We start from the raw sequence: 12,843 nt of genomic DNA on the forward strand, positions 1-12,843 counted from the left end.
CTGGTGTTATTTTGGTAGGGATTGCTTTTTTTTTTTTTTTTTTTTTTTTTTTTAACCTTTCTAACTGGCTTTTGTGGCATCTGTCCTTACAGGTGAATATACTATACTATTTTTGAGGGATTTCATGGTTTGGACTCTAATGCGGGTAGGGTCAGTGATGACTCTAAAATCCACATCTACACCTACAGCTCTGTTGGGAGCCCCAGTCCTATATTTCTGACAAAAATTTTGAATATCTCTCCTGGTCATTCCCACACACTTAGTATCCAGCCCTGTCCTCGTGCAGTCTCCCATGTGGCTGCTTTTCCTCTCATTTCCTCATGTGTAGTACAAGTCACCCAACGTTCTAGAAGTGTTGATGCTAATCTTCCACGATTAATCTTCACATCCCCCATATCCTATTGGCTTTACTTGAGAAAAATCTCTACAGTTAATCCTTCTTCTGTAACTATTGCCCTAAACTTTGGACCTCTTTGTCCTTTACTTGGGCTATTCCAGTAACTACGTACCTGGAATCCTTTATGGTTTCTTTTCTGTGATAGCCCAAGGAATCATGATAAAACAAATTGGATCAACCAACTGCTTTGCTTAAAAAACCCACCTCATTCTATCTGCTACCTGTTTCTATATTTCATTTTCACTTCTAACTTCCCTCATTTTCTGTGTTGCATCTGTCAAGCCACTTGGGATTACTCATTCTGTATTTGTTCATGCCTCTGTGTGTTAGACAGGAAGGGAGGGGGGATGAGTCAGCACAGAGGGGTCAGTGTAGCTCTGTCTGTGGGACCGAGGAGGACCTCACAGAGAGGCTTCAACTCAATCTTGAAGGACAAGTTTACTTTGGCAGGCTTTTTAGCATCTCTTAATTCTCGAAAATTCTCTTACTACGACTCCAGTTTTAAGTTCTGGAGAGAATATTCTCGGATCAACACGTCCATGTGTTTGATACGGGCCTCCTAGCTCATAGGCTGCTGGGTCCCTGTGAATGTCACGTTTACTGTGGTTCTCTGGGTTAGAGATGGGAGCGGAGCGGTGTCACACACTTCGGACAGAAGCAGTGTTTCTCTTCGCAAAAGTTGCAGGCCAGGCACTGGGCTGTGCAGGCTGCCTTGCTAGCACGGGAGAGGATTCCGTAATCAGAAAAAAGACTTAGAAACAAATCCTTTTTGGGACGTGGGAACTGTGGAGGAGAGGGATTGCCTGGCTGATTGTTCGCTTCTCGGATCTGCCCCTCAGCTTTCTAGGACTTAAATCCAGCCATTGGCTCAGTTCTGAGTTTTCTTTAATGCTGCTTAATTTATTGAATAATCTTTTAACCACTGCTCTGAAATACTGCCATTGTCAAATATCAAAATCCAGTGACTGTTTCTGGTCTTAAAATTCTGTGCCAGAATAGTTAGCGTTCCTTTTGACGTCTAACAGGGCAAGTATGTACCAAGTATTCTTGTTCTCACGTTTTATTAGCAAATCTTAAAATGTTTTCTTCTAGATACACTTTGGAACTAGTATCAAGTAATCATACAAAACAAACAAGTAACAGAGTCCTACCAGGATTTTGATTGGGATTGCATTTGGTTTATAGGTTAGTTTTGGCAGAATTATAATGATCTTTGCTACCCAGGAACTAACTGGTCTGTTTTTGAATTTAGTGTCCATCAGTAGCATTTTATACATGTGTGCATGCATACACTCATATGTTTAAGTAAGGTGTTGTGTGCATGAGGTATTTTAAAGTTGCTTTATTGTTGTGGCTAAGATCTTTTCTCTTTTCATGATCTTCTTTTTTTAAGTAAACTCTACCCCTAACCTGGGGCTTGAACTCACGACTCCAAGATCAAGTGTTGCATGCCGTACCGACTGAGCCAGCAGGTGCTTCCCTCTTTCCATTTTCTAACTGGTTACTAGAGGTATATAGAAAAACCACAGACTTTTATTATTTACCTAGTGTCCAGATATCTGAGTGAATTCTGTCTGGATAGTTTTCGAATGATTCTTCTGGATTTTCTTGTCAGACCGGCAATGATCTACAAACAGTGAAGGTTCTGTTCTCCTTTTCCAGTACTCCTGCTCCTCATTTCTTTTTTTCACCATTGCACTGGCTAAGCTGCAGTGCTGGGCTCAGAGAAAGGCAGTGAGAGCCACAAATATGAGCCACATACATGACTTTAAATTTCCGGTAGACATAGTAAATAGAGTAAAAAGAAGCAAGTAATTTTAATATGTTTTATCTAATCAGTGTATAGTCGTGCCCCCTGAGCTGAGTTTCACTGTCCATGGTTGTAGTTACTCGTAGTCAACCATGGGATGCTCCTGCCCCTGACCTGTCCTCGGAGGGCAGTGGGAGCTGGAGGCTGCCTCTCTTCCACACCTCTCTTCATCTGATCCCTTAGGCATTTGATTGTCTCGCATCATCACAAGAAGGGGGAGTGCAGTATAGTGAGATGTTTTGAGAAAGATTACATTCACATAGCTTTTGAAAATTAAGTTTTTAAATCTTAATTCCAATATGGTCAACGTAACTTTCATCACAGCATGTTGTTGTAATTGTTCTATTTTATTCGTTGTTGTTAAAGAAGACGGTTCAACCATTCGAGTTGAAGACCTAATTCGTTTTATTAAATGATTCACAAATCAGGCAGCATCCCTCCTAGCAAGGAGCAGGGAGCGCCAGGGAGTTGTACCTAATGGAAGATTTGTTTTTAACGTGACTGACATGATCGCACTTTTACCTCCTACTTAAACTGCTAATGTAGGGGCACTGGGTGGCTCTCAGGTCATGATCTCACTGTTTGTGAGATCGAGCCCTATGTTGGGGCTCCATGCTAACAGTGCAGAGCCTGCTTGGGATTCTCTCTCACTAGTCTCTCTGCCCCTCATCTCTCTCTGTCTGGAAAAATAAATACATAAACTTAAGTAAAAATAAAAATAAGCTGCTAGTCTAGAGAATGATAACAGAATTCTGCTGTGTAATACAAAAGTATGTTTGGTCTTTGTCCCCACTGCTGGTACCGGGCTCCTAAGACCCTTAAAGTTTCCCTGAATGATAGGAATCTTTTGTTATTCATAAACACTCCCTTTGATCACACCTGAGTTTATGCTAATGAAATGACTTAGGGCGTGGGGGGGGGTGTCTCTAGATAGCCTCAGGATGGGGCTGGTCACCCCAGAGACCCAGTGATTAGAGGGTTTAAACCTATAGACCCACACGGTGACCTCTGAGGAGGAGTGAGGGGCCGGAGATAAAAACTCTTGAACAATGAAATTGGTTCCGCTTCCGGGTTCACCGGGTTGGTGAAGAGCCGGTGCTGGGAAGGTGGCGCACCTGGAGAGGGTTTGGAAGTTTCCTGTGTCTCTCCCTCCCCCTATACCTTACTATATGTACCTCTCCCATTTAGCTGCTCCTGAGCTGTTATTCTTTATAATAAACCACTAAACATAAGTAATGGGTGTTCCTGAGTTCTGTGAGCCATTCTAGCAAATTATTGAACCTGAAGAGGGCATTGTGCGAATCCCTGATTTATAACCAGCTGGTGACTCATGACTAGCAAGTGGGGAATACTCTTGTGAGACTAAGCCCTTAACCTGTGGGATGTAGCTCTTGTAAAATAGTACAAAACCGTCGGTCAATTCTAGCTTTAATAAAATTGTCTTTAAAACTACTATCAAGGGGCACCTGGGGGGCTCAGTTGGTTAAGCATCCAACTGCAGCTCAGGTCATGATCTCATGGTTTGTGGGTTCGAGCCCTGCGTCAGGCTCTGCTGACAGCTAGAGCCTGGAGCCTGCTTCGGTTTCTGTGTCTTCTTCTCTCTCTGCCTCTCTCCAGCTTGCACTTTTGTCTCTGTCTCTCTCTCAAAAATGAATAACACACTAAAGAAAAAAAAAACTATCAAAATAGTATATGCACATGGTGGAGAACTTTTTAAAGTAATTTCTTAGAGTTTGTTTGCAGAATAAGTTTCTTAAGTCTTTGCCTGTCTGAAAATTTCTTTATTCTAAATGCAGCTAATGAGGAATTTAGCTAGGAGTACAATTCTAGATTTAAAATTCATTTCCCTCAAAACTTTGAAGGCATCCTTGACAGCATTTAAGGCCTGTCTCATAATCCCAGGTTGCTCCCTCTTCTCCAAACCCTTAATTTAATCACACCTACAAAGATGCTTTTCCTAAATAAGGTAACATTTACAGGTTCCAGGGATTAGGGGCTGATACCTGTGGGGTCATTTATCAGCCTGCTTTCATAGGTACTTAGGAGTTCCTGAATACCTCTGCGCTTCTGTAGATGCTGTTACTACAGCCTGTCGTGTCCTCTCTCGTCTCCTTTGCCAAAGATAATGTGGATCAACTATGTTCTTAGCCAGCCTTCCTTGACCTTTTTCCCCTCCTGGACAGAGGATTGCATTTGTCTGTTCTCTTAATACAGCCTGTGGACTTACCCAGCAGTTTTTGCCACGTCAGGCCTGTTTGTCGTTTCTGTCTCTGCCACAGGAGTGGGAACTTTCTGAGTACCGTGGGCACATTTCCAGAATGGGAAGCATTAGGTATGGAGCCGAGTAGGCTTCACTAAATATTTGTCGAGGAGATTCAACATTTATTAAGGGCCAGTTAAATACTGTGACCTGTCACGTTGGACCATTTAATTAACAAAACAAAATAGGGTAAAGTAAGTGTGCACATGTGCCAGGATTTCTCCAGGGCAAATTTTTTTAGAAGGGACTTGCTAGGTCATAGGAACTTACATCTTCAGCTTTGTCTGGGTGCTGCCAAGTTGCTCTCCAAAGTGGCTGCACTTCCCCCAACAAAGCCAAGAGAAGCTTGTTTCCTATATCCTTGCCAAGGCTTGTGATGTGTTTTTTTAATTAAAAAAATTCAATAGGGGGAAATGATAATGTTTTTATTTGTGTTTCTTTGATAACTAGTGGGGCTGACTATTTCGTATTTGATGGGCATTGAGATTTTTTTTTTCATGGATATTAATAGCCTGTTTTTTCTGCTGAGTTGTCCTGTATTTATAGAAATCCAAATATTGTGGATATGAATTGTTTATATGTTGTTGTCCTTATTTACATATGGATAAACTGGCACAAGAAATAGCAGGTAGATTTATAAGATTCCCCCCCAACCCCCGAAGGATAGATGGGTGAATAAAGGAATGATTTGTCTAAAGGCATAGCTAATCAGGAACAGAGTGGGGATTTTGGACCCAGGGATATCTGGTTTTAAGACCTATTCGTTTTTTTAGTATATCTGGCTGCCTTACAGGGAATGCGGAAATTAATAAACCGTTAGTTAGCTCTTACAGGCTCTGTGAGTTTGGGCTGATGTTAAAATATTTCTTTAATGACTATGATGACTGCAAATCTATTTGCTTCACAAGCAATTGAGCAAATCATTGAAATAATGGATAAAAGTGTTGTGTACACAGTGAAATACTGTTTATAAGTTTATTTTTGCAGAGAGATGGAGAGACAGAGTGTGAGCAGGGGAGGGGCAGAGAGAGAGGGAGACACAGAATCTGAAGCAGGCTCCAGGCTCCAAGCTCTCAGCACAGAGCCCAACTTGGGGCTCGAACCCACGAGCCTTGAGATCATGACCTGAGCTGAAGTTGGATGCTAAAACGACGGAGCCACCCAGGCGCCCCGAGACTTTATTTTTTTTGAGCAGTTTCAGATTTACTGCAAAATTGAGCAGAGGGTTCAGAGATTTTCCTGTAAACCCCCAGCCCTCACGTATGCACGGCCTTCCCCATTATGAGTAATCCCACACCAGCACAGTACATTTATTGTAGTCAGTGAACCTGGACTGATAAATCGTTGTCAAAGACCTTATTTTACACTGGGGCTCTCCCTCGGTGTTGTACATTGCATGATGTCTTGACAAATATGTAATGATACGTGTCTATCTGCTGTTATAGCATACAGAGTGGTTCCACCACCGTAAAAATCCTCAGTGCTCTGCCTCTTCATGCCGCCTTCCTTTCGGCAACCTTTTAGTGTCCCAGTAGCTTTTCCTTTCCCAGAATGTCATAAATTTGGAATCCTACAGTATGTAGCTTTTTGAGATTGACGTCGTTCACTTAGTAATATGCATTTAAGTTTCCTCTGTGGCTTTTCACGGCTTGATAGCTTATTTCTTTTTAGTGCTGAGTAATATTCCATTGTCTGGATGGACCACAGTTTATCCATTCACCTACTGAAGGACATCTTGCTTACTTCCAGATTTGGCAATTATGAATAAGGCTGCTATAAATGTTTGTATTTGTTTTTTGTCTTTTGTTTTTCTTTGACACATAAGCTTTCAACTCATGTGGGTAAATATCAAGGAGGCTCAGTTGCTGGATCATATTGTAAAGAATATGTTTAGTTTTGTAAGATATTGCCAAACTTGTCTTCCAGAGTGGCCGTTCATTCTCCATTCCCACCAGCAGTGAACGAGTTCCTCTTGCACCGTATTGCCAACATTTGGTGATGTTAGTATTTTGGATTTTGGCCATTATGATAGGTGTATGGTAATAAACCATATGCTTTCTTCAGTGATAAAATGTCATTTGCTAGTGTGATAGATGGTGTTTTCAGAAAAAACCCACAAATTTTTCTGTGGGTTTTTGGAAGTAAAAATATTTCTAGGAAAAGGCTGGTATTTGGCTCCGATTAACTAGACCACAAGTAGTAATGTTTGTCTCTGTGTGTTTTGACAGATCTTGAAGGAAAGGCGCATACCTTGAAGGCACTAACACGTCCTACCGTTGTCAACTGGTAAAATGTTAATTTTTTAATTATAAAATATTTCTCTTAGGCATAAAATGTATTAAGTTAAAATCAAGTGTGTATAAACGGTCTAAGAGAAAAATGTCTATTAATTCTTCCCATTTTGTGATTGTAGAATAATGAAAGTTAGAAGGTAGCTTTCCTACTAATTTTAAGTCAGTACAAACCCATTGGAATATTAAGCCATGTTATTCACCGATATTACTGATTTTCCTTTTCTCAGTTTAATTTCATTTAGGTATCTGTGTGAATTTGAACTCAGTAGCCTCTTTATTTTGTGAAGTTTAGCACTGATTAGAGTGGTATTATTTCAACATGTGGTAGTCATTTTTTTATTATTTTTAAATTTTTTAATATTTGCTTTTGAGGGACATAGAGCATGCAAGCGGGGTAGGGGCAGAGGGGGACAGACCTGAGCCGAAGTTGGACGCTTAACCAACTGAGCCACCAGCCAGGTGCCCCATGACGGTCATTTTAAATTTGTGTTAGTGTTATTTTAAATTTCTAAATGGATATTTTAACAGAAGTTGTAGGTCCTAGGCCAGGAAAACGGCTGTGGGCTTTTTGTTAACCTGCAGTTAAGTTCTGCACGTCACTTATAGTTGTGATGGGATAGAATGTTTTATTTTTTTCCTTACTGTGGCTTCTGAAGTGAATTAGTGTTTTGAAATTTTGGGGCAAGAATTTGGGGATCCAGTGAACTGAAAATTTTCATCGTAAAAGTAAAATTGGATGGAACTGTTAAAAGGAATAGTCTGTGTTGATAAAATGCTTTGAGAATATAAAAGCAATAAGCATTTTTATCAATTAGAATCATGCTGGTTGATATTTATTTATCTTGTTTCAGAAGATCATTTCAGAGTCTTTGCTCCTTCCCCCCAAAATCGTTGTCCATATCGGCCAAATTTACTGATTTTTATGTTATCTACTGATTTTAAAAAGAATCCAAACAGGGCACCTGGGCGGCTCAGTCGGTAAAGTGTCCTACTTCAGCTCAGGTCATGATACCACAGCTCGTGAGTTTGAGCCCCACGTCGGGCTCTGTGCTGACAGCTTAGAGCCTGAGCCTGCTTTGCATTCTATGTCTCTCTGTCTCTCTGATCTTCCCCTGCTCGCACTCTGTCTGAAAAATAAATAAATGCTAACAATAATTTTAAAAAAGAATTCAAACAAATATTATGTCTGTTATTAAAAGCTAAACAGTATAGGAGTGTGTAAGTAGCAGATAACTCTGCTGTTCCCGTGGTTCTTTTGCAAGGGTATTATCCCTTACCAATTTGGAGTGTGTCCTTCTAGACCTTTCATGTGCATATCCAAGATTAGCATCTTTTAATGAAGCAGGTGTGATGGAAAAAGGAATATTCCATGCCCATTGATGTGCCTTCACTGTATTTTAGACCTTTCTTTGCCTACAGTTTCTTGAGTGGTGTACTTGGCCGCATGAGGAGTGCTTTGAACTAAGTAAATGTCAGAACACGGTAGGAATCTCTGCAGATTCCTTTTAGTGATTAGTGGGCTTTGGAAACTCCAAACTTTGAATTTCTAGCTAGGAATGGGTCAACAGAATTCAGATTTACAATGAAATTGGAATCGCACATATAATTCACTGTGTATTAAGCAATGTGTATTAAATAGTAAGGCATTTATATAAATGACTACAGTTAGTATTGCCTTTATAGAGGCTCAGCTGGATGGGGTCAATGGGGAAGTGGTTTTAGAGTTTAAGTATCTATTTGGGGGATAGGAAAAAAGTGCTGTGGCAAAGGGACAAAAGTAATTTTGTCTCTCATAATGTTGCCTAGACTTGATCAGGTACCCAAAAAGGGAAAGGACATTTGCCATTGTATACAGGTTAAGTATATTGTGAAGTAAAAGGAACGTCCCAGACGGTTTTGGGGAACCCAGTGTCTTGAATTCTAAAACTTAGAACTCCTCCATGTCACATTGGCAACTGCACATATTCAGAAGGCCTGTGACTTCAGAAATGGTGTAAAAATTGAACTGATTCACATGCAGAGATGTCCATAGTGTAGTTGTTAGATTGCAGTGTTTTATTTATACTCCTTAAAAAATCTGGAAGAGCAGAGTTTGATTACAGAGTTTTATCTTAATGCTATTTATTGGTTAGGGACACCTGGGTGGCTCACTCAGTTTAGCATCAGACTTTGGCTCCTGTCATGATGTCATGATCTCGAGGCTTGTTAGTTCGAGCCCCTCATCAGGCTCTGTGCTGACAGCGTGGAGCCTGGAGCCTGCTTCAGAAGTCTGTGTCTCCCTCTCTCTCTGCCCCTCCCCCACTTGTGCTCAGTGTCTGTCTCTCTCTCTCAAAAATAAACATTAAAACATTTTTTTTAAATTAAAAGATAAAAAGGACATGTAGAATTTGAAAGAGAACATTAACATAGAATTGGGCAAAAATCAGTTTAGAGCCATTACTGAGGCTGTTGTCTAGTGTTTTAAATCTATTATAGATACTCAGCAAGTTCATTATTCTTATTTATTTATTTTTTTAATGTGAAATTTATTATCAAATTGGTTTCCATAAAACACCCAGGGCTCATCCCAACAGGTGCCCTCCTCAGTGCCCATCACCCACTTTCCCCTCCCTCCCACCCCCACCAACCGTCAATTTATTCTCAGTTTTTAAGAGTCTCTTATGATTTGGCTCCCTTCCTCTCTAACTTTTTTTTTTCCTTCCCCTCCCCCATGGTCTTCTGTTAAGTTTCTCAGGATCCACATAAGAGTGAAAACATATGGTATCTGTCTTTCTCTGTATGGCTTATTTCACTTAGCATAACACTCTCCAGCTCCATCCACATTGCTACAAAAGGCCTATTTCATTCTTTCTCCTTGCCAAATAGTATATATATATTGATTTTAAAAAAGTGTATTCTGTCAGTGATTCTAGTAATTTACATTTAAATACTTTCTGGTAATTTATATTTAAAAATTTTCTTTTTTTAGTGTTCATTTTTGAGAGTGAGAGCCTGAGCGGGGGAGGGGCAGAGTGAGCGGGGTCAGAGGATGTGAAGTGGGCTCCGTGCTGATGGCAGTGAGCCTGATGCGGGGCTCAAACTCATGAACTGTGGTATCATGACCTGAGCTGGAGTCGGACGCTCAACCAGCTGAGCCACCCCGGTGCCCCTCTTTAAATATTTCCTAGACTAGACAAGTTCTGATGGGCTTCAGGACTTCATCTCTCATTCTAATGATCCAGTGTTACCCGTTCAGATGGTAGCAGAGAGAGTTATCTGCGTGTAGCCATGCAGTAGGGAGGAATCATTCAGAATAGTGTCACTTGTACGTGAAGGTGATCTAGATTTGAAGGTTGGAAGGAGGTGCGGACAGCAGCAGGTGTGCAGCTTGTTGTGGCTTAGCAGGAAAAAGCTTCTTTGAGTTAGGCCAAATATTTCTCTTAACGGTTGAAGGTAGATACCTTTTTCTTGTGCCTTCTATTTTTGTTGTTGTTTTATTTTTTATTTTTTTTAAATTTGCATCTAAATTAGTTAGCATCTAGTACGCCAATGATTTCAGGAGTAGATTCCTTAATGCCCCTTCCCCATTTAGCCCATCCCCCCTCCCACAACCCCTCCAGCAACCCTCAGTGTGTTCTCCGTATTTAAGAGTCTCTTCTGGTTTGTCCCCCTCCCTGTTTGTATATTATTCTTGTTTCCCTTCCCTTATGTTCATCTGTTTTGTCTCTTAAAGTCCTGATAGGAGTGAAGTCATATGATTTTTGTCTTTCTCTGACTAATTTCAATTAGCATAATACTTCCAGTTCCATCCACGTAGTTGCCAATGGCAAGATTGCATTCTTTTGGATTGCCGAATAATACTCCATTGTATATATATACCACGTCTTCTTTATCCATTCAACCATTGGTGGACATTTGGGCTCTTTGCATACTCTGGCTACTGTTAATAGTGCTGCTATAAACATGAGGGAGGGTGCATGTGTCCCTTCGAAACAGCACAGCTGTATCCCGTGGATAAATGCCCAGTAGTGCAATTGCTGGGTCGCAGGGTAGTTCTATTTTTATTTTTTTGAGGAACCTCCATACTGTTTTCCAGAGTGGCTGCACCAGCTTGCATTCCCACGTGCCTTCTATTTTTAAAACAACAGTTTAGGTTTTGACCACGTGTGGAAAAGCTGCAGAGGCCAGAAAGCTGGGCACACTGGCGAATGGAGGAGAGGGAAGACTACTCTTTATCTTCATAGCTTTAATTTTGAAACTTCTTGTTTGAGAAAAGCTTCCTTAGGGGTAAAATAGGCAGTTTATAGGAAGAAGAACATTTATGTAAAGAGCTAAAAAAGGAAACATAGAATGAGATCATATGAATAAAATGAAATATAGTGAAAACTAAGTATTGACTATAGGAAGTATTGCATATTTAAACCTTATTCTTAGCTCTTTAATGTTTAGATAGTACAAATAATGAAGTTGATCTAATGTTGGTTGGTGTAATGCAGGTTATTTATCCTGTAGTTCCGTATTTCCACGACTTATAGGTTCTTCTTAGTATTATTTGCTTTTTCTTAAGTTTGTTTTTAACTGATATGGCAAGATAAGGGCTTTTGGGTTGAGGGGAATGAAGGAAAAGATAAGCAAATAGGTAAAGAATCTTACTGAATCATTTATAAATCTTTGAAATTAAAATGTATAGATTGGGTAGACTTAGTGTAGATTAAAATTATCTTGAAAATCTTAATTTTGACACTTTAATGTCTTGACATTCTCAAAGGCTAAACTTTCCTGAGCTGCCTCTTCTCAAACACGCATACTTTATTTTGCTAATTTTATGCACATTTGCTTTTGCTGACATATTTCACATGCTTGCAACTATTTAGCCTCTGGCTTTTGAATTTTCTTTAATTTTGTGTTCTATTCTTACTGTAGGGAAGAAAATAGTTAAGTTCAAAAGTGAAGTTGTTAACTGAACCAGCAACCAATCCGCTCGCTCAGATTTAGGTTAATGTAATACTCAGTGAAGTGCTTAGCTGGATTGGGTTGAAATTGCTAAGACCCTCAAGTACCGACCAGCCGAGCTGATGTTATTATATAATCTAATAGTTTAGGGTCTCCTGAAATATTTATATAGGTGGCTCTCATTAACCATTTTGGAGATAATTGGAATAAGTAAGGAGTTAGCACTGAAAGGAGTACATGGTCCTATTTAATATTGTTCTAATATGGTCCGGGCATTTAATTCTTGGCTGTTTAGGACACACTGATGAATTTGTCAAAACAGTGCTGTGAAGTAGGGCTCCAGGGTTTAAGTTCTCTGCCCTAACATGTGGATAATATAAGGATGACTGAACATGCCATTCTCCCCATTTCCCTTCACTGCATCAACCGTGAACAAAATTATCTGATACAACAAGGTGTACTTCTATATAGAGAATCTCAGATTACCTCTTCTGGGTACAATCATTAGAGGGGAGTTACATGGCTTGGAAGACGAATAGAAAGCACAGTAGGAATAGGTTTTCCCTTAGATGAGGAAGTTGAGGCAAAATGATTCAGAACCCTGAGCTGGTGTGTGTGTGTGTGTGTGTGTGTGTGTGTGTGTGTGTGTGTGTGTAAGCTGTCTGGCTGGAGGGTGGTTGGGGATTGTCACATGACAAGATTGATGAAGGAACAACAGAACCACTTCTGAGTACTCTCCTGTGTATTGCTGAGTTCTGGCATGAGGTTGTTAAGGGTAGACGGGAGACTCTAAAAATCCTGACAGGGAAGTTTGTTGAGGATCATCTTTTATAGATGTATGGAGGCCACATAAGTTGAGTTGGTTAAACAGAGTTGGCCCTGAATTATATTCTATGTGTATTCTTTACCTTTGGAACTGGAGTGGGATCCACAGAGTGGGATCCAATAGTTCTGTGTCCAAGGATATTTACACTTCACATGGAGTACTAGACATGAGAAAAAATGTTCATTTTTGTTTGTTTTCTTTTTTTTATTAAAATTTTATTGTTTATTTTTGAGAGAGATAGACAGAGTATGAGCTGGGAGGGGCAGAGAGAGTTGGGAGACCCAGAATCTGAAGCAGGCTCCAGGCTGCTGTACTGAGCTGTCA

At 40.2% G+C, this 12,843-nt stretch overlaps 1 protein-coding gene across 3 annotated transcripts in view; it reads left to right on the forward strand.

Moving 5' to 3' along the window:
* ACSL3 (acyl-CoA synthetase long chain family member 3) overlaps positions 1-12,843 on the forward strand; it is a 74,748-nt gene that overhangs the window by 12,626 nt on the left and 49,279 nt on the right. For 2 of the 3 annotated variants that reach the window (XM_027049446.2, XM_027049436.2), the window contains exon 2: positions 6,696-6,753. The exons of the other annotated variant lie outside the window; for it this stretch is intronic. The gene's annotated coding sequence lies outside the window, so the exon portion shown is untranslated. The remainder of the gene's footprint in view (positions 1-6,695; positions 6,754-12,843) is intronic. 3 annotated transcript variants of the gene reach the window in all.

This window comes from Acinonyx jubatus, chromosome C1 (assembly GCF_027475565.1).
Source record: "Acinonyx jubatus isolate Ajub_Pintada_27869175 chromosome C1, VMU_Ajub_asm_v1.0, whole genome shotgun sequence".
Taxonomy (NCBI): Eukaryota; Metazoa; Chordata; class Mammalia; order Carnivora; family Felidae; genus Acinonyx; species Acinonyx jubatus.